A 24,736-nucleotide genomic window follows, 5' to 3' on the forward strand; every position below is an offset into this window, starting at 1 on the left:
CCCCCACATTGCATCTCCACTTCCTCATATCAGGGAGATCATATGATAGCTGTCTTTCTCTAATTGACTTACTTCACTAAGCATAATACCTTCTAGTTCCATCCATGTCATCGCAAATGGCAAGGTTTCATTTCTTTTGATGGCTGCATAGTATTCTATTGTGTATATATACCACATCTTCTTTATCCATTCATCTGTTGATGGACATCTAGGTTCCTTCCATAGTTTGGCTATTATGGACATTGCTGCTATAAACAGTCAAGTGCACGTGCCCCTTCGGATCACTACATTTGTATATTTAGGGTAAATACCCAGTAGTAGTGCAATTGCTGAGTCATAGGGTAGCTCTATTTTCAACTTTTTGAGGAACCTCCATGCTGTTTTCCAGAGTGGTTGCACCAGCTTGCATTCCCACCAACAGTGTAGGAGGGTTTCCCTTTCTCTGATTCCTCGCCAGCATCTGTCATTTCCTGACTTGTTAATTTAAGCCATTCTGACTGGTGTGAGGTGGTATCTCATTGTGGTTTGATTTGTATTTCTCTGATGCTGAGTGATGTGGAGCATTTTTTCATGTGTCTGTTGGCCATCTGGATGTCTTCTTTGCAGAAATGTCTGTTCATGTTCTCTGCCCATTTCTTGTTTTTAAAATTCTATTTCCCCCTCCTGGGGGGTACAGAAGCAATTTGTAGTTTCAAAACCTCAAGACAAAATTTCAGAACTACACCTGCTTCGTTTCATTGCAAACCAGTCACTTCTTGACTGGGTTACTCGCTCTCTTAATTCCTTGGTAGTAAAGAACAATCAATTTATATTTTCATTTTGGGTCCTTCTGTTTCTCTTGGAGATATGGGTTTAGGAGGGACTTGTTCAGGACCCTGGGATCATGACCTGAGCTGAAGGTAGATGCCTACCTGAATGAGCCTCCCAGGAACCCCAAAGTCTTTTTTTTTTTTTAAGAGTATTTCCAATTCTGTCTGTAGCTGGAACCCAGGGTGGACTAGCAAGCTAAAAGTTCCATATATCACCATTCATGTATTTTAGAACTGGGCAAAAGAGAGACAGAAGGAAGAAGTCCTCCTCTATAATAGTCCAGGAGTGTGTGCAGTGCTACTATTCCCAACATTAAAGGGAATATCAAGTTATAAAGCATTGAAAGCTGTATAATAACATTAATTTTCCATACATATGTTTACATCTTCAGCTTATGATTTCAAGGAAATCTAACATGACTCTATGGTTCTTTTTGTAGCTAATTTTAACACAATAATTAGAGTTAATGTGTAACTCACCAGATCTCAGTTGCTCCTACAGGGTACACTTGTGTACACTGTAATTACAACTTACACTAAACTTACCAAATGAGCACATGAAAAACTTATTAGGTACTTAATTACACAAATGTCATTTAATCATTTTTTTTCTAAAACTAGGTAAATCTGTTTCTAAAAAATCAGGGAAATAAAAATATTAAATGATACACTGACAAGTGGAATTTCCAATTGCAATAGCTTAATAGTTTTTTTTTTAAATAATATAATATAGCTTTCATAGTAATTGTTTTCTGTATCCTCTCACATTCTGGATGTCGAGAAAAGCCTTTAACTAGGTTTGTACTATTATCATTGCATTACAAATATTGGTTACCTAATTATCATGTCAATTATCGATACTGCACTTCTTTAAGGTAAGAAGCACATTTTTCTCGTAATTGAACTCCCAACCCCCCATTGCCTTGGTAAGTTCTTGCAGAAATTAAGTACTGAATAGGAGTATTGTACAAATGTGGAATTAGCAAAGGAGAAGGCAGTTAATCATGTCTTGAAAGTCTAGAAGCTCTTCCAGGCAGAGAAAAGGACCAAGGACACTTGAGGTAGAGAAAGTTGTTTGCAAAGACAATTAGATTTTATTCATTTAGTCAATAAATATTTATTGAACCCATTATACATGCCAGACTTTGGTGTATAATCTAAGGCAATAACATATATGGCCCCAGCTTCCATGAAGCTTATGGTTTATGAAAAAATGTGTTCAGCTAATAAATCACTCAAAAATGTGTCCCTATAATCTGAAATAAGTGTATAAAGCAATATAAGTATATGTAATAAATTAAATTAATACCTTCTTTTGAGTTAATTGAGCATGTCTTATAATCCTAATTTGTCTCTATTGTGGAATTATTTATAACTTGAAAAAATTAGTCGTCATTCCTAGGGTTGAAGCCCTCACATATAGTGTTACATTATATGTTATGTAACATTAATGCTGTCTATTTATGCATATTATATCACTTAACGTGTAGAGCAAGATGCTCACAGCTAAAAATATCAATTCTTCCCTCCAAACCCATGTGCTATTTAGGTCATACATTTTACTTTTAGCATATGTTTTAAGCACACCATATATCACCATTTTTGCTTTATATAAAGTTATCTACTACAGCTCTTAAAAGTTTGGGAAAAAACTGCAATCTATGCTTTTATGCATTTATTCCATATCAGAGTTCATCCTTCTTTTTAGTTTATCCACCTTTCTTTCTTTTTTTTTTTTTTTTTATTTATTTGACAGAGAGAGATTACAAGTAGGCAGAGAGGCAGGCAGAGAGAGAGAGAGGAGGAAGCAGGCTCCCTGCTGAGCAGAGACCCCCCCCCCCGATGTGGGACTCGATCCCAGGACCCTGAGATCATGACCTGAGCCGAAGGCAGCGGCTTAACCCACCGAGCCACCCAGGTGCCCGTTTATCCACCTTTCTGTCCAGTGTCCTATCCTTCTGCTTGAAGAATTTTCCTTAATCTCTCTTGCAGAGCAAGTCTATTAGAAATAAGTTGTGAGTGTGTGTGTGTTTGTGTGTGTGTGTGTGTGTAAAGTGGATATTTTTTCCTTCACTTTGACAGATATTTGGGGGTGTACAGAATTCTATGTAGGCAGTTTTTATTTTATTTATTTTGCAACACCAAATACTACAATTCAGTCTGTCTGGCTTGCATGACTCCGGATAAGTGTGCTGTAGTTCTTTGGTCCTCTTTATGTAATATGTCTTTTTTCTCTGGTTGCCTTTAAGTTTTCCTCATTTTCCCTTTCAGCAGTTTGAATATAATAGGCAGTGTGAGGCATGTCTGTGTGAGTGTGTCTGCCACTAATTTTGGAAAAACTTTTGCCCTTATTTCTTTAATTATTTCTCTTCTCCATTTTCTTTTTCTTTTTTTTCTTTTTCTTCTCTTTCTGGGATTCCAAGAATACATTTACTAAACCAGTTAATATTGTCCAACATCCCTTGGATTATACTTTTTGTTTGTTTGTTTTTTACCTACCTATCTTCAAGGTCATTAAATTTCTCTCTCTCTCTCTCTCTCTCTCTCTCTCTCTCTTTTGTGTGTGTGTGTGTGTGTGTGTGTGTGTGTGTGTGTGTGAGGGGTATGTCAAGCATAGGAAGTACTTTTAATTGGCTGAATTGGGCATAAACATGTTGAATGCATTCCTTATCTTTGTTACTCTTTTTTGTTTGTTTCTAGCTTTTTCATTTGTTTCTTTCTTACAGATTCCACTTCTCTGCTAAAATTATCCATTTCATCTTGCATGCTGTCTACCTTTTTCATTAAAATTTATATATTACCATTGAAGCTTGAATAAATTGGAGTTGGAGCACCAATACACCATGCAGTCAAAAATCCACATATATCTTGAGTCCCCCCAGGAGTCTATTGTGATTTTTTTATTTGTAAATTCTTTATTTTGGCTAATATCGACTGCAGTCTCTACTACCATGGATTAATTATGGCCGAGAGGAGTTATTCACTAGCTATTATGTTGTTATTAAATACTAAAAATTAGGAAAAGACTAGAGGGTATTTGAATGGGATAAAGAGAGGAGAGCAGAACCTCAAGGGAAAACGTGAAGCCCAACCCAGTCTTGTTATCAAAAATGAGTAACCGCATCAGATCTAACTTAAATGCCAGATTCTCCAAAAAGGTTTTCAGAAAAAGGTCACATAACAATTGTTCATGGGACAATGATTCTGGAAAATGTCTTGACATGAGAGACCCAACTTAAGGATAATTATACATAGCACCACGACACAGCTGGGCTCATGGCAGCCTGGCACCAATTAAAATACTATTATGGACACAGAAATGAGTAGGGGCTAACTCTCACTCACAGACATATGTGATGTTTTATAGTGTAGAGATGTAGATGGTTCTTTCTTATGTATGTAGATGTCATCTGGAGGAGTTTTCTTCCTGCTGCCACATTCAATAATTTCTTAATTTTAGGAATAGTACTTATTTTCGCTGTGAACGCCTGGAGGTGCCGACAGGGTAGTAGAAACTTTCTATTCTAGAGCCAAAATGATATGGAGCAGAATCAAGTCCATAAGGCTCAGCTGATTACCAATAAGCAATCTTTTCCCCTGATCCCTTAAAACCTTTTCAAACCCAGACTTGTATCTAATTATAGCCTTCCAGGACATTTTAACTAGCTGTTTTTGTTGGTCATCTGGTTTCAAGAAAGGATGAATGATAATCAGTTCCAGCAGATCCAGTGTCCCCTCCATGTGCATGTCAATGACGGTTCTCCCCTTGAGGTCCTCACAGAAGAGATGGCGTTTCTCCGCTATGTAGTGGAGAACGCTTCCTGTCTTCATCCTATCCATTCCACCCATTGGCACGTGTTAGAACAGCAGGTGGCTGTCATCCTGCAACTCCTACAACTGCCATTCTGTTTCTAAGAATACTTCCCCCAACTGGACTCCTGAAAATAAAGAGAGAAGGAATGAAAGGTGACTTTTTGAAGAGTCTGATACATATTGAGAATGGTGAAGATTTCAGAGGGGGTATGACACAGGTTTATGATAGGACTTTTAGGAAATCAGGCTGGAAATGATTTAGGTGAGACCATGAAAGACAATGTAGGTCACACCATGAAGATTGTATTGATTTCATCTTTATGTACTAATTAGATCACAGTAGGCTTTAGGCTGATCTGTGACATTATCATATTAGATTTGGGGAGATACAACTTAAATCACTAAGTCATGATCTATGTAGATGGGATATTATTACATTCTGAACAGCAAATGGAACATTTTAAGGTGTTCATATGAACTTATATTAAAATGGTTAAATGAGGCAATAATTATCTTTACAAACAAATGAATAAGCTATTAAGACAAAGAAAATTTAGTTTTCTTACCACCATCCACTTAGCAAAGTAATCTGTCAATAAAATATATTACTCATGAAACAGGAATTATAGTCAACATAAAAGATAATTTGAAGATGATGAAAATTAACCAGTTTATACATCAAAATTTGGAAATATCTAACAGTTTAACTTTTCATGGTTTAAATAAGGGATAAGTGAAAATTTATTGTATTTTATATCGTTGCAAATTTATAAATCCTCGTTTAAAAGGTAAGCATTTATTATATGTCAATTTCCTAGTTTTTAAATGTTTTTTTCTTAATAGATTCAATCACCCAGCCACTTACATATTTAAGTTCCCAATGAGCACATATTGGGCACTGAAAATGTGCTTGGTACTGTGGATGCAGGATTCCAAAAAATTAGATGACATACATTGTGTTCTCAAAGACTGTCCAAAAAAGAAACAAACATGCAGTGCTATGGAGTTATAAACTGAAGAGTATAAAGTAAAGATGAAGTATCAGTGAGACTATGTGAAACAAGTTGGGGGCTTTATAATAAAGTAAATGAGGCAAGACATTTTGATATGAGTCATTATGCATTTAGTTCAAATCATTTCAGGAAAGCATATACAATAATTACTCTGTACCAGGTCCTATGTTCTGTGTTTGGGTTACAGATATTGATAAGACTGATTTCAAGAAACAAATAATCTAATAAGAAAGACTAACATGTAACAACCAGCTATAGTATCAAATTCTTCTAACAGTATAAATTAATCTAAAATGAGAGTTGGAATGAAGATTCACTGAGGAAACAATCATGAATGAGAACTAAAGTTTCATTTGCGAATATTTTCTCCTATACCATGGGTTTTCTCTTTGTTTTGTTAACGGTTTATTTTGCTGTGCAGAAGCTTTTTATCTCAATGAAGTCCCAAAAGTTCAACTTTACTTTTGTTTCCCTTGTCTTTGGAGACGTGTTTTGGAAGAAGTTGCTGTGGCTGATGTCGAAAAGGTTACTGTTCATGTTCTCCTCTAGGATTTTGATGGATTCCTGTCTCACATTGAAGTTTTTCATCTATTTAGAGTTTATCTTTGTGTATGGTATAAGAAAATGGTCTAGTTTCATTCTTCTGTATATAGCTGTCCAATTTCACTAGCACTATTTATTGAAGAGACTGTCTTTTTTCCATTGAATATTTTTTCCTGCTTTGTCGAAAGATTAGTTGACCATAGAGTTTGAGGGTCCATATCTGAGCTCTCTGTTCGGTTCCACTGATCTATGTGTCTGTTTTTGTGCCCGTACCATATTGTCTTTGAAATATAGCTTGAAATCAGGCAACATTATGCCCCCAGCTTTGTTTTCCTTCTTCAACATTTCCTTGGTGATTCAGGGTCTTTTCTGGTTCCATACAAATGTTAGAATTGTTTGTTCCAGCACTTTGAAAAAATGCCATTGGTATTTTGCAAATGACACTACAGGTAAAGGGCTTGTATATATAAAGAACTCAAACTCAACACTCAAAAATCAAATAATCAAGTCAAAAAATGGGCAGAAGACATGAACAGACAGACACTTCTCCAATGAAGACATACAAATGGTTAACGGACACATGAAAAAATGTTTATCTTTAGCCACCAGGGAAAATAAAATCAAAACCATATTAAGATACCACTTTACACCAGTTAGAATGGCAAAAGTTTACAAGACAAGAAACAACAAATGTTGGAGAGGATGTGGAGAAAGGGGAACCCTCTTACACTATTGGTGGGAATGCCAAGTTGGTGCAGCCACTTTGAAAAACGGTGTGGAGTTTCCTCAAGAAGTTAAAAATAGAGATACCGTATGACCCAACAATTGTGCCACTGGGTATTTACCCCAAAGATACAGATGTAGTGAAAAGAAGGGGCACATGTATCCCAATGTTCATAGCATTAATGTCCACAATAGCCAAACTGTGGAAGGAACCAAGATGCCCTTCAACAAAAGAATGGATAAAGAAGATGTGGTCCATATATACAATGGAATAATACTCAGCCATCAGAAAGGATGAATACCCAACATTTGCATCACATGGAAGGAACTGGAGGAGATTATGCTAAGTGAAATAAGTTGAACAAAGAAAGGCAATTATCATATGGTTTCACTTATTTGTGGAGCATAAGGAATAGCATGGAGGACATTAGGAGAAGGAAGGGTAAAATGAAGGGGGATAATCAGAGGGGGAGATGAACCATGAGAGACTATGGACTCCAGGAATCAAACTGAGCATTTTAGAGGGGAAGAGGATAGGGGGACAGGGTAGCCGGGTGATGGGTATTAAGGAGGGCACGTATTACATGGAGCAATGGGTGTTATACACAAACAATGAATCATGGAACATTACACAAAAGCTAATGATGTATGGTATGATAACTAACATAACATAAAACATTATATATATATATATATATGTATGTGTATATATATATGTGTGTGTGTGTGTGTGTGTGTGTGTGTGTATATAATGAGAACTGAAGAGTAAATAACCTCAGGAGGAGTAAAATGTTAGATTAGTACTTCCTGGCAGAGGACATAGCATGTCAAAGAGCAAATAAATTAGCCTTTACTTTGTACTCTCAAGGAGACTCTCTGATGTGTAATTTACATGCATTGCATTCCAGTTCATTCTAAGGAATAGGCATTACCACTTCCCTTTAGAGGTGTGAAATCTCTGATCCAAAGAGGTAGGTAGCTTTTCTCAGATATGTCAGGCTACTAGGCTGCCTGAGGCTATCTTGTTTAAACACCCATGCTCTCAAACACATGGTAATGAGTGAAATGATATGTGTATCAGAAGACTATAAGTAGCTTAGTATGGATAAACCATAGCAAGATTATACATATTTCTCTTACCTTCATATCTTACCATTACCATTTGGATTTTGTTTTTGTTTTGTTTTTTGGTTTTGTCTATTCCTTCTTTCAGGCTTGTCATTGGAACCCAATCTCCACCAGCCTGCCACATACGGACAGATAGTAAACCTTACCTAATCTGCCTTACTTTGGGATATGAGCAGCTAGATGGAACACCAGGGAGGACTGCTTTATGGATCCCAAGTACCACAGGCATTGCTTCTGGTCCCATCTGAACGTTGCCTCCTCTGGCTCTACTGAAGTTTGCTCATCAGATTTGGAAATGCCTCTTGCTACAGACTCGTGTTTTGAGCCCCAGCAGTTACTCTTGCTATTTTTAGATCCTTCCCCTTACTAGCCTGCTACCCTGCTGCCCAGCCTTTTCCACAGCAAACTGTGACACTGAACTCAACCAGCTGTTTTCCCAACTCAAGTGGAAGTAGTTTCTTTCTCCAATTATGGCACCTCGGTAAGGACACAGAATATTTTCCATTTCTTTCTTAAGCCATGAATTAATGTTAATAAATCTGAGTTGTCACTTTGGTTGTTAGGCCCCATCTCATTCTGCTTTATACAGATATTTACAAACAGCAATTTGGTCAGTAATTTTAACATCCCCAGTTAGCAAAATAGAGTCAACTCAAAGAGTATTTTTAACTTAGGATTTGTCCTTTTAGATTTTGAAGCCTAAAATTATCTTTTCCTCTTTTTAAAACCTGTCCCATCTGTCCTTCAGAGGACTTCAGTGTTTGCAGAACAAGAAATACCCTAGTCACTTAAAAGTAAAAGAAAAAGAAATTCTACTTTTCCTACTATCAGTATTGTTTTGCCCTACTAATCAGAGACTCCTGTGTTGCAAAACCCCTAACTACTTAATAAACTTCTCTCAAATTTTGTCAAAAATCCCCTGCTCTCTTCCTCTATTTGAACTGTACTCTTGGAATTCAATTCTGTTTTCCACATTGCATTCTTTTTTCCTTAATGAGGACCTTGTCTATTGTTTTGTCACTAACAGTTTTATCATTAAGTACAATATTCTTTGTGTGTGTGTGTGCGCGTGTGCGCGTGTAGGTTTTCCACAAGCTAATCACCACTATCAAAAATATCAAAAAGCATCAAAAATATTCAGAACCTTCAAATTTGTCATACATTATGATTTTAAATTTATTCAGAAAACATGAAAAACAACTTTTGGGGCAAAAAACAACTTCTGGGGTGCTTGGGTGGCTCAGTGGGTTAAAGCCTCTGCCTTTGGCTCAGGTCATGATCCCAGGGTCCTGGGATGGAGCCCTGCATCGGGCTCTCTACTCAGTGGGGAGCCTGCTTCTTCCTCTCTCTCTCTCTGCCTGCCTCTCTGCCTACTTGTTATCTTTGTTTGTCAAATTAAAAAAATATATATATTTAAAGAAAACCAACAACTTGATGTGACTTTGATGTGACTTATACTACACATGGCCCTACTACTAGAGAACAAACATATATTACAAAAGCCCAATCAAGTTCAGCATATATATGTTACAATTCTGTAAGCACTTAACTTTAGGTATTCCCCCCATAACTTTAGCTGTTCTTGGACATCATTTTCATATAAAAAAAAAAACACATAAGATCTATAAAGTTGCAGGGAAAGTGAGATTTGGTATAAATTTTCAAAGATCTGAATGAAGTAAAACAGAGCTGGCTGGTAAATTCCAATTTTGCATTTGTTGTGATTGAATGATCACCATATAGATAAAAGCCTACATTCAGTCACAACAGATTAAAGTTATCAGAAAACAACTTAGTTCCCTGAAGTTCTTTTTTCTCTACTCATTTTGAAGGATTTTTATGTCCTATAATTTCCTGTTATATAATAAATCTTAATCTCCTTTTATATATAGCTTCTCAACAAATATAGCCAATTTCAATTGTAAATCTGAAAAATGTCTTTCTGTTAGAAAAAGTAGAAGGCATTCCGTGAGGACATATTAACAGTTCAGAAGTCTCAGAAACTGGGGTCTCATCATAAAAATTCTAATAAAAAATCTGAGGGGTGCCTGGGTCACTCAGTCAGGGGAGCATTTGCCTTCAGCTCAGGTCATGATCTCAAGGTCCTGGGCTCCAGCAGGGTCAGGATCCCTACTCAGCAGGGAGTCTACCACTTCTTCCTCCCTTGAGTTTTACCAAGACTAATACCATTCTGCTGTGGGCAATTATGACTCAATCTAGATATATTTGCTGCATAACAGTCTGTCAAAAACTTAACAGCTTAAAATAACACACATTTATTATGTCCCAATTTCAGGGCTTCGAGAGCCTAGGCACAGCTTAACTAGGTTCTCTGCTCAGGATCTCACATACAGCAATCAAAGGGGCAACTAGACTTCATTTTCATCTGGAGAGCTGACAGGGGGAAGAATCCACTTCCTAATTCATTCAACTGTTAGAATTTATTTCCTTGTGGCTGTGTGACTGAAGACCTATGCTTCTTATTGGCTGTCAGTGGACGTCCACCCTCAGATTCTAGAGGTTGCTCCAGTTCCTTACTATGAGGCCCTCTTCACAAGCAGGTCACACTGTGGTTGGTTGCTTCCTCAAGCACAGAAGGAGAATTTCCTGTATACTAATCTGCTAAAATGGAATTTCATAGAACATAATGTAATCTTGGGAAAGACATCTCACCACCTTTGTCATATAACATAACCTAATCAAAGAGTGTGATATTCCATCACTTTTTTCCATATTCTACTTTCTACAAGCAAAACAGAAGTCCTGTTCCAATCAAGGGGATGAAATTACATGGGATTTAACACCAGGAGGTGGAACTCACAAAGCTACCTTAGAATTACCCCTACCACACGTTTCTAATGTTCCATCAGTTTTTCCCAGAGAGGTCAAAGCCACACCCTGTTTTCAGGATGAATTTTTAATATTTGCTTATAATTCTATTAATAGAAAAATCATATTCCAACTCACATAAACCTTGAAATTTCTTAGTAAAATTTTACCCCATTTGATTGCAAACAATAAAACCAAAGAATAAAGTCCTTTATCTCTAAGGAAATGTATTTAGCAAAGTTATTTTAGAAGAGCTTTCACTTTAAAATTTTTTTAAAGATTTATTTATTTATTTATTTGACAGAGAGAGATCACAAGTAGGTAGAGAAGCAGAAAGAGAGAGAGAGAGAGAGAAGCAGGCTCCCTGCTGAGCAGAGAGCCCGATGCGGGACTCGATCCCAGGACCCTGAGATCATGACCTGAGCCGAAGGCAGCGGCTTAACCCAGTGAGCCACCCAGGCACCCCCACTTTCAAATTTTAACTTAGGACCAGTTCCCCCTTGTCTCATTTTTCATGGGAGCACAAAAAAGACAAAACTTTTGCAATGGGATGTTCTTTTACATTAGAAAAGTTTGTCATTTGTCTATTTCCCTTCGTTTGGAGGCCCTAGAGATCAAACTCTTTCCAGTGATTTCTTCTATCTTGGAAGGTCGAGCTAGCCACTAGAGACACCATTTTGTCTCCTTAATTTCTTTCTTATCCTCTTAGTCTCTCTGATCATACTTAAGTTCTCAACTGAGGTTTGGAAGCAAGACTCAGATCAGGCACCAGAGATTTTAATTTAAAGTTTGTACATTCTTTGTTAATGTATTTAACTAACATCATTTTCTAATGCCCAGCTTTAGCAATTGGTTGTAGTAATCAAGAATGGAGTCTGTAACATCTGTAACCCCCATAAGATTCACAGTTAGTCTGTTAATGACTGATCAAAATGAGCTCCCCATCTCTCAGTCATAATCCTTCTTCCTACCCTTGTAAGGTTCTCATGGGCCTGGCAAACATTTCGCTTGAACTATGTTTGCTGTTTTCTTGCATTTCTTGCCTGAATGGTCTGGACAAAGACACCTCAGAGATGGATGGCTACTGTGGGTGTTCCATGGTCCACTCTAATTATCCCAATATTTTCACCATAATCTTGGTGAAATGTTATCTAAGAATTTTCACCTCAGGCAACCATCTTTAGAAAATCTTACAGGGGACGCCTGGGTGGCTCAGTTGGTTAAGCAGCTGCCTTCAGCTCAGGTCATGATCCCAGCATCCTGGGATCGAGTCCCACATCGGGCTCCTTGCTCGGCAGGGAGCCTGCTTCTCCCTCTGCCTCTGCCTGCCATTCTGTCCGCCTGTGCTCGCTCTCTCCCCCTCTCTCTCTGATAAATAAATAAAATCTTTAAAAAAAAAAGAAAAAGAAAATCTCTTACAGAAGGGCTCCTTCATCCTGGTACCCCAATTTGTAGCTTTATCATCAGATGTTGGACAAGCTACTTTTCCTTTATTGAATCATGTTTGTACTTTGGTCAAAAATTACTTGGACATATCTGTGTCTATTTCTGGTTCTCTGTTTTCTTCTGCTGGTTTATCTCTCTAGTCTTCTAACAATATCATAGATTACTTCAGCTATACAGTAAGTCTTACAACCAGGTAGATCAATTCTCCCACTTCCTTCCTGTTTCTCGAAATTGTTTTAACTACTCCAGTTGCTTGATCTTCAGCATAAATTTTTTAATAATTTTGTGCATGCCTGAAAAATGTCTTGTTTAAATTATGACATGATTTGAATTAAACCTATGTATCAATTTGGGGAGATTTGGCAACTTTGCTATGTTGATGCTTCAATCCATGAACACAGTAAATCTCTCAATTTTTTATGTTTTCTTTGTTATCTTCCAGTGTTGTGTAGTTTTCAGCTTACAAATCCTGTATATATTTTGAAGATTTATACACCTAAGGATTTCATTTTTCAGAAGTGTTATGGGATGTTGTATTTTTAATCCAGTATCCATGTATTCATTGCTAGTATATAGGAATACAATTGATTTCTGTATGTTAACTTTATGTCTTTCAACTTTACTGAATTAACTTATTAGTTCTAGGATTTTTATTTTTATAGATTCTTTTGGAGTTTCTAGGAGGACAACCATCTTCCTTTTTAATCTGTGTCTCCTTGTACCTGTGTTTTCTCCTTTCCTAATTGTATACCAGTCGTATTGAATATTTTATTTATTTATTTCACAGAGAGAGAGACAGTGAGAGAGGGAATACAAGCAGGAGAAGTGGGAGAGAGAGAAACAGACTTTCCGCTGACCAGAGAGCCCAATGCAAGGATCCATCCCAGGACGCTGGGATCATGACCTGAGCCAAAGGCAGACACTTAACGACTAAGCCACCCAGGTGCCCACACCAGTCTTACTGAATTGAGATCCACCTCAATCGAAATGAACTCATCTACCTGGTTATATCTACAAAGACCCTATTTTCAACTGAAGGCATATTCTGAGGTTCTAAGTGAACATGGATTTTATAAAACAGGAATAGATATATCCCCTCATCAAAAACAAAAACAAAAACAAAAAAAAAACCTTGCTGTTTCCACCCAAAAGCATATGAAGGGAAGTTTAGCAAGGCAAAAAAAACTTTGCAATAATAACTGCTCCAGTCCAATCAAAACCTTTTGGCCCTACATCCACTGACACAATGAAAGCCTGAGTAAGGAACAAACAAGGTAAATTTCCATCTTTATGACGTTGTTAACAGGCTTCCCCATTATCCCTACTGGAATAGTGTCAGAGAAGACAAACTAGGGAACTGGAACTTTCAATCTCCACTGGCTGGTAATGAGGCCCTCCCTGCGCCCCCACCTCACCTGTGTTGTCAAGGGAAGCCCTTGGGAGCCTGAATTTCCACTTCCCACCGGCAGTAAAGAGGCTCCCATCTCTCCCCACTGCAGGGGGATGGGGTGTCAGAGGCCTAATGGTGAGTGAAGACTTTTCATCATTGCACAGCAAGACACGGCTTCGCAGTATCAGTGGCGACTGAGGGGGAAGGGATCCTGACTTCCTACCCCCATCCCTGTAACAAGGTGCCCCCTCAGATGATCTGGTTTCTTCTTTTGATCTTTCAGAATCTCCTTATATTTGTTTTACCTAAAATGTATAGGGTTTTTCAGTTGTGCTTAGTGGGAGCATTAGGAAAAAGTAGCTCTATTCCATCTTCCCAGTAGCACACAAATCACTCCAAACTGTAAACTCCAGAGGAGAGTAAGAAAATTTTGTTGTTTTAAACTCTTTCTTTAATTTCTTCTTTTCCTCAAGAAATTTTTAGGGAAGACAGTTAAAAAAAAATAAGTAAAATAAAATAAAAATATAGTCGACTACATGTTGAGCCCCTTATGGATGTTCAGCACAGGTGGTCTTGCAGATCATGATTCTAGCCCAGGTGCATAATATTCCATGGCAGTCAATGGTCAATGGAGTTGTTGTTGTTGTTGTTGTTGTTGTTTAAGATTTTATTAATTTATTTGCCACAAAGAGAGAGCACAAGCACGGGGAGGGACAGAGGGAGTGGGAGAACCAGTCTCCCTGCTAAGCAGGGAGTCTGATGTGGGTTTGGTGCCAGGATCCTAGGATCATGACTTGAGCTGAAGGCAGATGCTTAGGGCAACTGAGCCACTCAGGTGTCCCCCAATCAATGGAGCTTGATTTCTCAGATGTTGGAAAGTCAGCTAAAATACCATGCTGTTGTCTGTGCACTTTCCTTCTTAGAAGTCCAGCCCTCCAGCATGATGATGATAGGGGAGAGAGAGTACTCCTAGTAGTTACATTGAGATTGTTCCAAATTCTTACACAGAAGCCCCCAAGAAGATCTTTTTTTTTTTTTCTAGTCCAGAGTTTTAGACTGCTGAAGTTTCTTTACAAAGCAGTGATTTTTATTTTTTATTTATACTGATTTTATCTGAGTCTGAAAGAGTAACAGCCATTCAGTAGTCTCACAAAGCCCTCTGAAGGATGGGCACTCAGGTCACTCCTTATGGGTGAAAGTCATATTTTCTCCTACATTATATTGTTCTTTGTCTCTGGCAGAAACTCTCCAAAGTCTTCTTCAGATACTTAATGTAGAGGCGAATAAAGTAGGGATGATCCGATCTTAAATCACTGATCACTTCATTCGTAAAATATTTTTTGTGATGCTTAATTTTATATGTCAGTTTGACTAGATTACAGATGCCCAGATATCTGATGAAGCATTATTTCTGGGTGAATCTGTAAGGATATTTCTGGAAGACATTTGAATAGGCAGTATTTGAATAGGCAGTAGACTGAGGAAAGCAGATTGACTTCCCCAATGTGGACTGACCTCATTCAGTCTGCTGAGGGTCTAAACAGAATAAGAAACCAGGGAGGGGAGAATTCTTTCTCTTTGCCTGACTGTATGAGCTTAAACACTGATCTCTTGGCATTGGAATAGGAGTTAATACCATCTAAACTCTTGCTTCTCAAACCTTTGGACTTGGACTAGAACTTATGCCAATGGTTCTTCTGGTTCTATTCCTCTAGAGAACCCTGAGGAATGCAGTTTTTTATTATAATGCTATTATCATGTAGGGTTAAGCAGGAGAGGATAGCTTTGATGGGGACTCTTGCAAAAGGAATGGCCCACTCTCTAAATTCATTGAAGTCTCAACTCCCCAATGTGTATTTGGGGATGGAACATTGGAGAGGCAACCAAGGAGTGCTGAGGTCAAGAAAAATGAGGCCCTTATGGGAGGGCTGCTGGCCTATTAAGAAGAGACCACCAGAGGGCGCCCGGGAGGCTGTCTTCCACTCACCTCATGATTCTCGGGTCCTGGAACAGAGCCCTGTTAGGTTCCCTGGTCAGTGGGAAGCCCACTTCTTCCCTTCTCTCGACCCCTCCCCACTGCTCGTGATTCTCTCACTCTTCCTCTCTCCCACTCTCCGTCTTGTGAGCGCGCTCTCTCTCAAATAATTAAAATATTTTTAGAAAAAGAGACACCAGAGAGCTTCAGCATGTAAAGGTCCAGTGAGGCAGCAGCAGCAAGACAGAGAGGGCCCTCACAGGAAACCAAACATGCTGGCATCCTGATCTTAGACTTCCTACTTCCAGAGCTGTGAAAAAATAAATTTCCGTTGTTTAAGTCACACAATCTGTGCTATTTTGCTGACTAATTATTAGAGCTGACTGATGCAGAGACTTTTACTCTGGTAAGTTCTTTCTAGGTTCTTGGATGCCTTCTTTCTGGTTGAAAGAGTATAAATCATCCCATAGTATAGCCCATTTTAGCTCCTTGCTTTATGTCTTACCTCTCATGCCATCTGATTCCCTTTCCTTGATACCTGGTTAATCTTTCCAATTTCTCCTGAATTAATTAATATAACTGTGTTAGACCTTTGCTTCTTGTCTGGACAATGAATCCCCTCTCTGGTCAATATTTCCTAATCTCCATCCTCCTCGCCTCTTCTTGTTCAGAGTGTTGGTAGTAGGCTTAGGACTCAAATGAGTAGGAGGGCCAGCCCACAGGAAGCGAATGACGTAGAAACAAAGTAACTTAGCCTGCTAGCAAAGGAGAGAATGCGTGCCCCTGATGAAAAGATGCAGTTGGCACTGATTCACATTCCATCAGATCCTCTTATTTTCAAGAGCGTACAGAAATTCAAGTTTTTAAAGGTTAGCAACTAATTTTTTTAAAACGCTACAAAGGATGGATGTGGGCCAACGTTATTCAGGCCAAACAACAACATAGGTCTAAGGGCCAGGTTTGGGGCTTTGGCACCCAGTTGAGGACTTCTAATCGCTTTAATGATTTCTCCCAGGGGTGCTAGGGCTTAGTATGTAAATAGTTCTCCTAGTGGCTCCTCGTAATATTTAGCTGGCTCTGGCGATCAGGCCAATTTAAGGCCTGCTTGTGGTGGAATCCTGGTGTATGTCTTTTTTTTAGCTCCGTCTGGCAAACAGTTCCCTCTGACTCAAAGAATCGCTGCCCAGCTGACTGCTGGCAGTAGAGCAGGGTTCCTCCGAAGGACAGGACCCAGGATAACTACCCAGATGGCTCTGTCCTGGGGATGAGTCTGTCCATATCGAATAGTTTATGACACCGCCACCACCCCTGCTGAGAAGGCGAGGGCATCTGTCGCGCAGAGCCTGCAGACATCAATACTATTGTTATCTTAGGAACCAGGATTTTATTTTCTTCAATACTTTATTTACTTCATTGAACACTATTGACTTTTCTTCTGCCTGAGTTAGGCTCTGAGACTTAATCATCAGCAGGTGCTTTAAATCGTTCTCTTGATGATTGCTTGTTTCTATTTCTGGTATCGTTTTATCTCTGAAGTAGATTTTCAATTGAAGATTTTCAATTTTGGTGGTCAGACCCGTGTTACTCTTCACTGCAGAAGTTTCGGCAAGTCCCTGAGGCATGTCTTACTATTTTAGTGCACGTTTCTAGTGTGTCAGTCAGGTTGGGCAGCCGCCTGTGGGAGGTGCTGTCTGGAAGAAAGTTGCAGAACCACATGGAAGAACTTGATGGTACGGGAGAGGGAGGAAGAAAAAGAGATCAGTTTAACCCCTCTCCAAAGGAAAAATAATCATGCTCAGGTTTTTTGGTCTTTCAAGATTTTCTTTTTTGCCCAGATTCATGATACAATCATTCTAGTTCCTTTAGTTAACACACTTCCTCTCTTTCACTGTCATTGAGATGGATGATTTCTATACATTCTTTGGGTCTCATTTGCTCACAGATACTTTCCTGGATTCCTAATCAAGGTTAGAACCCCTGCCATAGATGACCTCACTTCCCTACATTTTGCCTATTACAAAAATAATTACTCATTGTTATTATTATCAATATTATGATATTTAATTTTGTTAATATATGGCATACTTTTAAGGTCTCAAAGGTGAGGAAGTTATGTTGGTCTCATTCACTGTATCCCCACAAGAAGAAATGAGTAATATTTGTCTCAGCTGAATCTATTCCACATTCATAGAACTTTATTCATATTCAGTTTTTAATTTCACACAGCTTAGTAACATTCAGATTCTGTTTGCCAACCATTATTGTATAGTTGTACAGAGCAAAACAGCCCACTTTGCTTTCCAATGCATACTTGTTGGTCGTCATTACTCTTTCCATCTATTTGTGTTTCTTCTCGTATCTGAAATATAAGGTAGAGAATTTAGTTTAACAATCAAAAGTTTAATGTTGGGTGATGCACTCTAAAAACAAAACCCCTTGCTTTGTCTATTGTGCATGTGTGATCCGGAAATTTTAAGTTCCTAGGAATTCAGTCAAATTTCTCTTGTTGAAGAACATAGAATTAATAGTTTATACTTATGAGCCTATCATCTACTCAATCAAATTATTTATTTAATATCTCATTTTGGTTTACTAAGCCTATTCTAACAAAGTGCCACAAACTGAGTGGTATAAATAACAGAAGCTTATTTTCTGAGAGCTGGGAGGCCTCCTGCCTCAGCTTGGTTATCTTCTCTCTTCACATCGTCTTTCCTCTCTATCTGTCTCTCGGTATCCAAGTTTCTCCTTTTTATAAGGATAATGGTGATAACTAGAGCAACGCCCACCCTAATAACTTTATTTCAACTTGATCAACTTATCTCTAAATAGGATTACATTCTAATGAACTTTGGTCAGGAGTCCAAGGTATGAATTTTTGGAGGACAGTATTCAACCCATAACATACCTATTATATGATTAGGACTAATTTTTAGACTCTAAGAAATATGCATTTCATACTCTTGTGGGGTAGAACAAAGCAATGCACATTAAGAAAAAATGTGTGAGAGATAAATGGATAAGGGGAGGAGTCAAGATGGCGGAGAAGTAGCAAGCTGAGACTACTTCAGCTAGCTGGAGATCAGCTAGATAGCTTATCTAAAGATTGCAAACACCTGAAAATCCATCGGCAGATTGAAGAGAAGAAGAACAGCAATTCTGGAAACAGAAAAACAACCACTTTCTGAAAGGTAGGACTGGCAGAGAAGTGAATCCAAAGCAACGGGAAGATAGACCCCGGGGGGAGGGGCCGGCTCCCGGCAAGCGGCGGAGCAACGGCGCACAAAATCAGGACTTTTAAAAGTCTGTTCCGCTGAGGGACATCGCTCCAGAGGCTAAACCGGGGCGAAGCCCACACAGGGTCAGCATGGCCTCAGGTCCCGCAGTGTCACAGAAGGATCGGGGGTGTCTGAGTGTCGCAGAGCTTGCGGGTATTGGAACAGGAAAGCCGGCTACAGAGACAGAGCCGACAGTAAGCTCACAGCTCCGTGTTACCTTGAACCGGTCGCAGGCTCGGTGAGCTCGGAGCGCGGCTGGAGGTCAGGCAGACGGGAGTAACTGGGCGCTGTTCTCTGAGGGCGCACTGAGGAGTGGGGCCCTGGGCTCTTGGCTCCTCCGGGCCGGAGACCAGGAGGCCACCATTTCTATTCCCGTCCTCTGGAACTCTACGGAAAGCGCTCAGGGAACAAAAGCTCCTGAAAGCAAACCCGAGCAGATTACTCAGCCCGGCCCCTGGTAAGGGCGGTGCAATTCCGCCTGGGGCAAAGACACTTGAGAATCACTACACCAGGCCCCTTCCCCAGAAAATCAACAAGAAATACAGCCAAGACCAAGTTCACCTACCAAGGAGTGCGGTTTCAATACCAAGGAGAGCAGCAGAATTCCAGAGGAGGAGAAAGCAAAGCACGGAACTCATGGCTTTTTCCCTGTGATTTTTTTTTAGTCTTGCAGTTAATTTAGTTTTTTCTTTTTCATTTTTTGTTTTTTTTCTCGCCTTCTAGTAAAATTTTTTTTAACTTTCACCTTTTTCTTTTTTAACTTTTTTTAACTAGTTTATCTAATATATATATTTTTTCTTTTTTATATTTTTCTTATTTGTTTTCTTTTTTTTAATTCTTTTCTTTTCTTTTTTTTTCTTTTTTTTTCTTTCATCCTTTTTGAACCTCTTTTTATCCCCTTTCTCCACCCTAATGATTTGGGATCTCTTCTAATTTGGTTAAAGCATATTTTCCTGGGGTTGTTGCCACCCTTTTAGTACTTTACTTGCTCCTTCATATACTCTTATCTGGACAAAATGACAAGACGGAAAAATTCAACACAAAAAAAAGAACAAGAGGCAGTACCGAAGGCAAGGGACCTAATCAATACAGACATTGGTAATATGTCAGATCTAGAGTTCAGAATGACAATTCTCAAGGTTCTAGTCGGGCTCGAAAATGGCATGAAAGATATTAGAGAAACCCTCTCGAGAGATATAAAAGCCCTTTCTGGAGAAATAAAAGAACTAAAATCTAACCAAGTTGAAATCAAAAAAGCTATTAATGAGGTGCAATCAAAATTGGAGGTTCTCACTGCTATATCCTATCCAATGAGGCAGAAGAAAGAATTAGTGATATAGAAGACCAAATGACAGAGAATAAAGAAGCCGAGCAAAAGAGGGACAAACAGCTACTGGACCAAGAGGGGAGACTTTGAGAGATAAGTGACACCATAAGACAAAACAACATTAGAATAATTGGGATTCCAGAAGAAGAAGAAAGAGAGAGGGGAGCAGAAGGTATACTGGAGAGAAATATTGGGGAGAATTTCCCCAATATGGCAAAGGGAACGAGCATCAAAATTCAGGAGGTTCAGAGAACGCCCCTCAAAATCAATAAGAATAGGCCCACACCCCGTCACCTAATAGTAAAATTTACAAGTCTCAGTAACAAAGAGAAAATCCTGAAAGCAGCCCGGGAAAAGAAGTCTGTAACATAGAATGGTAAAAATATTATATGGGCAGCTGACTTATCCACAGAGACCTGGCAGGCCAGAAAGAGCTGGCATGATATTTTCAGAGCACTAAACAAGAAAAACATGCAGCCAAGAATACTATATCCAGCTACGCTATCATTGAAAATAGAAGGAGAGATTAAAAGCTTCCAGGACAAACAAAAACTGAAAGAATTTGCAAACACCAAACCAGCTCTACAGGAAATCTTGAAAGGGGTCCTCTAAGCAAAGAGAGAGCCTACAAGTGGTAGATCAGAAAGGAACAGAGACCATATACAGTAACAGTCACCTTACAGGCAATACAATGGCACTAAATTCATATCTCTCAATAGTTACCCTGAATGTTAATGGGCTAAATGCCCCTGTCAAAAGACACAGGGTATCAGAATGGATAAAAAAACAAAACCCATCTATATGTTGCCTCCAAGAAACTCATTTTAAGCCTGAAGACACCTCCAGATTTAAAGTGAGGGGGTGGAAAAGAATTTACCATGCTAATGGACATCAAAAGAAAGCAGGAGTGGCAATCCTTATATCAGATCAATTACATTTTAAGCCAAAGACTATAATAAGAGATGAGGAAGGACACTATAGCATACTGAAAGGGTCTGTGCAACAAGAAGATTTAACAATTTTAAATATCTATGCCCCCAATGTGGGAGCAGCCAACTATATAAACCAATTAATAACAAAATCAAAGAAACACATCAACAATAATACAATAATAGTAGGGGACTTTAACACTCCCCTCACTGAAATGGACAGATCATCCAAGCAAAAGATCAGCAAGGAAATAAAGGCCTTAAACGACACACTGGACCAGATGGACATCACAGATATATTCAGAACATTTCATCCCAAAGCAACAGAATACACATTCTTCTCTAGTGCACATGGAACATTCTCAAGGATAGATCACATCCTTGGTCCTAAATCAGAACTCAATCGGTATCAAAAGATTGGGATCATTCCCTGCATATTTTCAGACCACAATGCTCTAAAGCTAGAACTCAACCACAAAAGGAAGTTTGAAAAGAAGCCAAATACATGGAGCCTAAACATCATCCTTCTAAAGAATGAATGGGTCAACCGGGAAATTAAAGAAGAATTGAAAAAAATCATGGAAACAAATGATAATGAAAATACAACGGTTCAAAATCTGTGGGACACAACAAAGGCAGTCCTGAGAGGAAAATATATAGCGGTACAAGCCTTTCTCAAGAAACAAGAAAGGTCTCAGGTACACAACCTAACCCTACACCTAAAGGAGCTGGAGAAAGAACAAGAAAGAAACCCTAAGCCCAGCAGGAGAAGAGAAATCATAAAGATCAAAGCAGAAATCAACGAAATAGAAACCAAAAAAACAATAGAACAAATCATCGAAACTAGGAGCTGGTTCTTTGAAAGAATTAATAAAATTGATAAACCCCTGGCCTGACTTATCAAAAAGAAAAGAGAAAGGACCCAAATAAATAAAATCATGAATGAAAGAGGAGAGATCACAACTAACACCAAAGAAATACAAACTATTATAAGAACATACTATGAGCAACTCTACGGCAATAAATTTGACAATCTGGAAGAAATGGATGCATTCCTAGAAACATATAAACTACCCCAACTGAACCAGGAAGAAATAGAAAGCCTGAACAGACCCATAACCAGTAAGGAGATTGAAACAGTCATTAAAAATCTCCAAACAAACAAAAGCCCAGGGCCAGACGGCTTCCCGGGGGAATTCTACCAAACATTTAAAGAAGAACTAATTCCTATTCTCCTGAAACTGTTCCAAAAAATAGAAATGGAAGGAAAACTTCCAAACTCATTTTATGAGGCCAGCATCACCTTGATCCCAAAACCAGACAAGGATCCCATCAAAAAAGAGAGCTATAGACCAATATCCTTGATGAACACACATGCGAAAATTCTCACAAAACACTAGCCAATAGGATTCTACAGTACATTAAAAAGATCATTCACCACAACCAAGTGGGATTTATTCCAGGGCTGCAAGGTTGGTTCAACATCCACAAATCAGTCAATGTGGTACAACACATCAATAAAAGAAAGAACAAGAACCATATGATACTCTCAATAGATGCTGAAAAAGCATTTGACAAAGTACAGCATCCCTTCCTGATCAAAACTCTTCAAAGTGTAGGGATAGATGGCACATACCTCAATATCATCAAAGCCATCTATGAAAAACCCACCGCAAATATCATTCTCAATGGAGAAAAACTGAAAGCTTTTCCGCTAAGGTCAGGAACACGGCAGGGATGTCCATTATCACCACTGCTATTCAACATAGTACTAGAGGTCCTAGCCTCAGCAATCAGACAACAAAAGGAAATTAAAGGCATCCAAATCGGCAAAGAAGAAGTCAAATTATCACTCTTCGCAGATGATATGATATTATATGTGGAAAACCCAAAAGACTCCACTTTAAAACTGCTAGAACTTATACAGGAATTCAGTAAAGTGTCAGGATATAAAATCAATGCACAGAAATCAGTTGCATTTCTCTACACCAACAGCAAGACAGAAGAAAGAGAAATTAAGGAGTCAATCCCATTTACAATTGCACCCAAAAACATAAGATACCTAGGAATAAACCTAACCAAAGAGGCACAGAATCTATACTCAGAAAACTATAAAGTATTCATGAAAGAAATTGAGGAAGACACAAAGAAATGGAAAAATGTTCCATGCTCCTGGATTGGAAGAATAAATATTGTGAAAATGTCTATGCGACCTAAAGCAATCTACACATTTAATGCAATTCCTATCAAAGTACCATCCATCTTTTTCAAAGAAATGGAACAAACAATTCTAAAATTTATATGGAACCAGAAAAGACCTCGAATAGCCAAAGGGATATTGAAAAAGAAAGCCAATGTTGGTGGCATCACAATTCCAGACTTCAAGCTCTATTACAAAGCTGTCATCATCAAGACAGCATGGTACTGGCACCAAAACAGACACATAGATCAATGGAACAGAATAGAGAGCCCAGAAATAGACCCTCAACTCTACAGTCAACTAATCTTCGACAAAGCAGGAAAGAATGTCCAATGGAAAAAAGACAGCCTCTTCAATAAATGGTGCTGGGAAAATTGGACAGCCACATGCAGAAAAGTGAAATTGTACCATTTCCTTACACCACACACAAAAATAGACTCAAAATGGATGAAGGACCTCAATGTGCAAAAGGAATCCATCAAAATCCTTGAGGAGAACACGGGCAGCAACCTGTTCGACCTCTGCCGCAGCAACATCTTCCTAGGAACATCACCAAAGGAAAGGGAAGCAAGGGCAAAAAAGAACTACTGGGATTTCATCAAGATCAAAAGCTTTTGCACAGCAAAGGAAACAGTTAACAAAATCAAAAGACAACTGACAGAATGGGAGAAGATATTTGCAAATGACATATCAGATAAAGGACTAGTGTCCAGAATCTATAAAGAACTTAGCAAACTCAACACCCAAAGAACAAATAATCCAATCAAGAAATGGGCAGAGGACATGAACAGACATTTCTGCAAAGAAAACATCCAGATGGCCAACAGACACATGAAAAAGTGCTCCATATCACTCGGCATCAGGGAAATACAAATCAAAACCACAATGCGATATCACCTCACACCAGTCAGAATGGCTAAAATCAACAAGTCAGGAAATGACAGATGCTGGCGAGGATGCAGAGAAAGGGGAACCCTCCTACACTGTTGGTGGGAATGCAAGCTGGTGCAACCACTCTGGAAAACAGCATGGAGGTTCCTCAAAATGTTGAAAATAGAACTGCCCTATGACCCAGCATTGCACTACTGGGTATTTACTCTAAAGATACAAACGTAGTGATCCAAAGGGGCACGTGCACCCAAATGTTTATAGCAGCAATGTCCACAATAGCCAAACTATGGAAAGAACCTAGATGTCCATCAACAGATGAATGGATCAAGATGATGTGGTATATATACACAATGGAATACTATGCAGCCATCAAAAGAAATGAAATCTTGCCATTTGCAACAACATGGATGGAACTAGAGCGTATCATGCTTAGCGAAATAAGTCA

The 24,736-nt window shown here is 38.7% G+C and overlaps 1 pseudogene; it reads right to left on the reverse strand.

Annotated features, from left to right (window-relative positions):
- Window positions 1–4,139: 4,139 nt before the first annotated feature.
- Window positions 4,140–17,291, reverse strand: LOC132002104 (glutathione S-transferase A4-like; annotated as a pseudogene).
- Window positions 17,292–24,736: the final 7,445 nt, after the last annotated feature.

This window comes from Mustela nigripes, chromosome 14 (assembly GCF_022355385.1).
Source record: "Mustela nigripes isolate SB6536 chromosome 14, MUSNIG.SB6536, whole genome shotgun sequence".
In the NCBI taxonomy this organism is placed as follows: Eukaryota; Metazoa; Chordata; class Mammalia; order Carnivora; family Mustelidae; genus Mustela; species Mustela nigripes.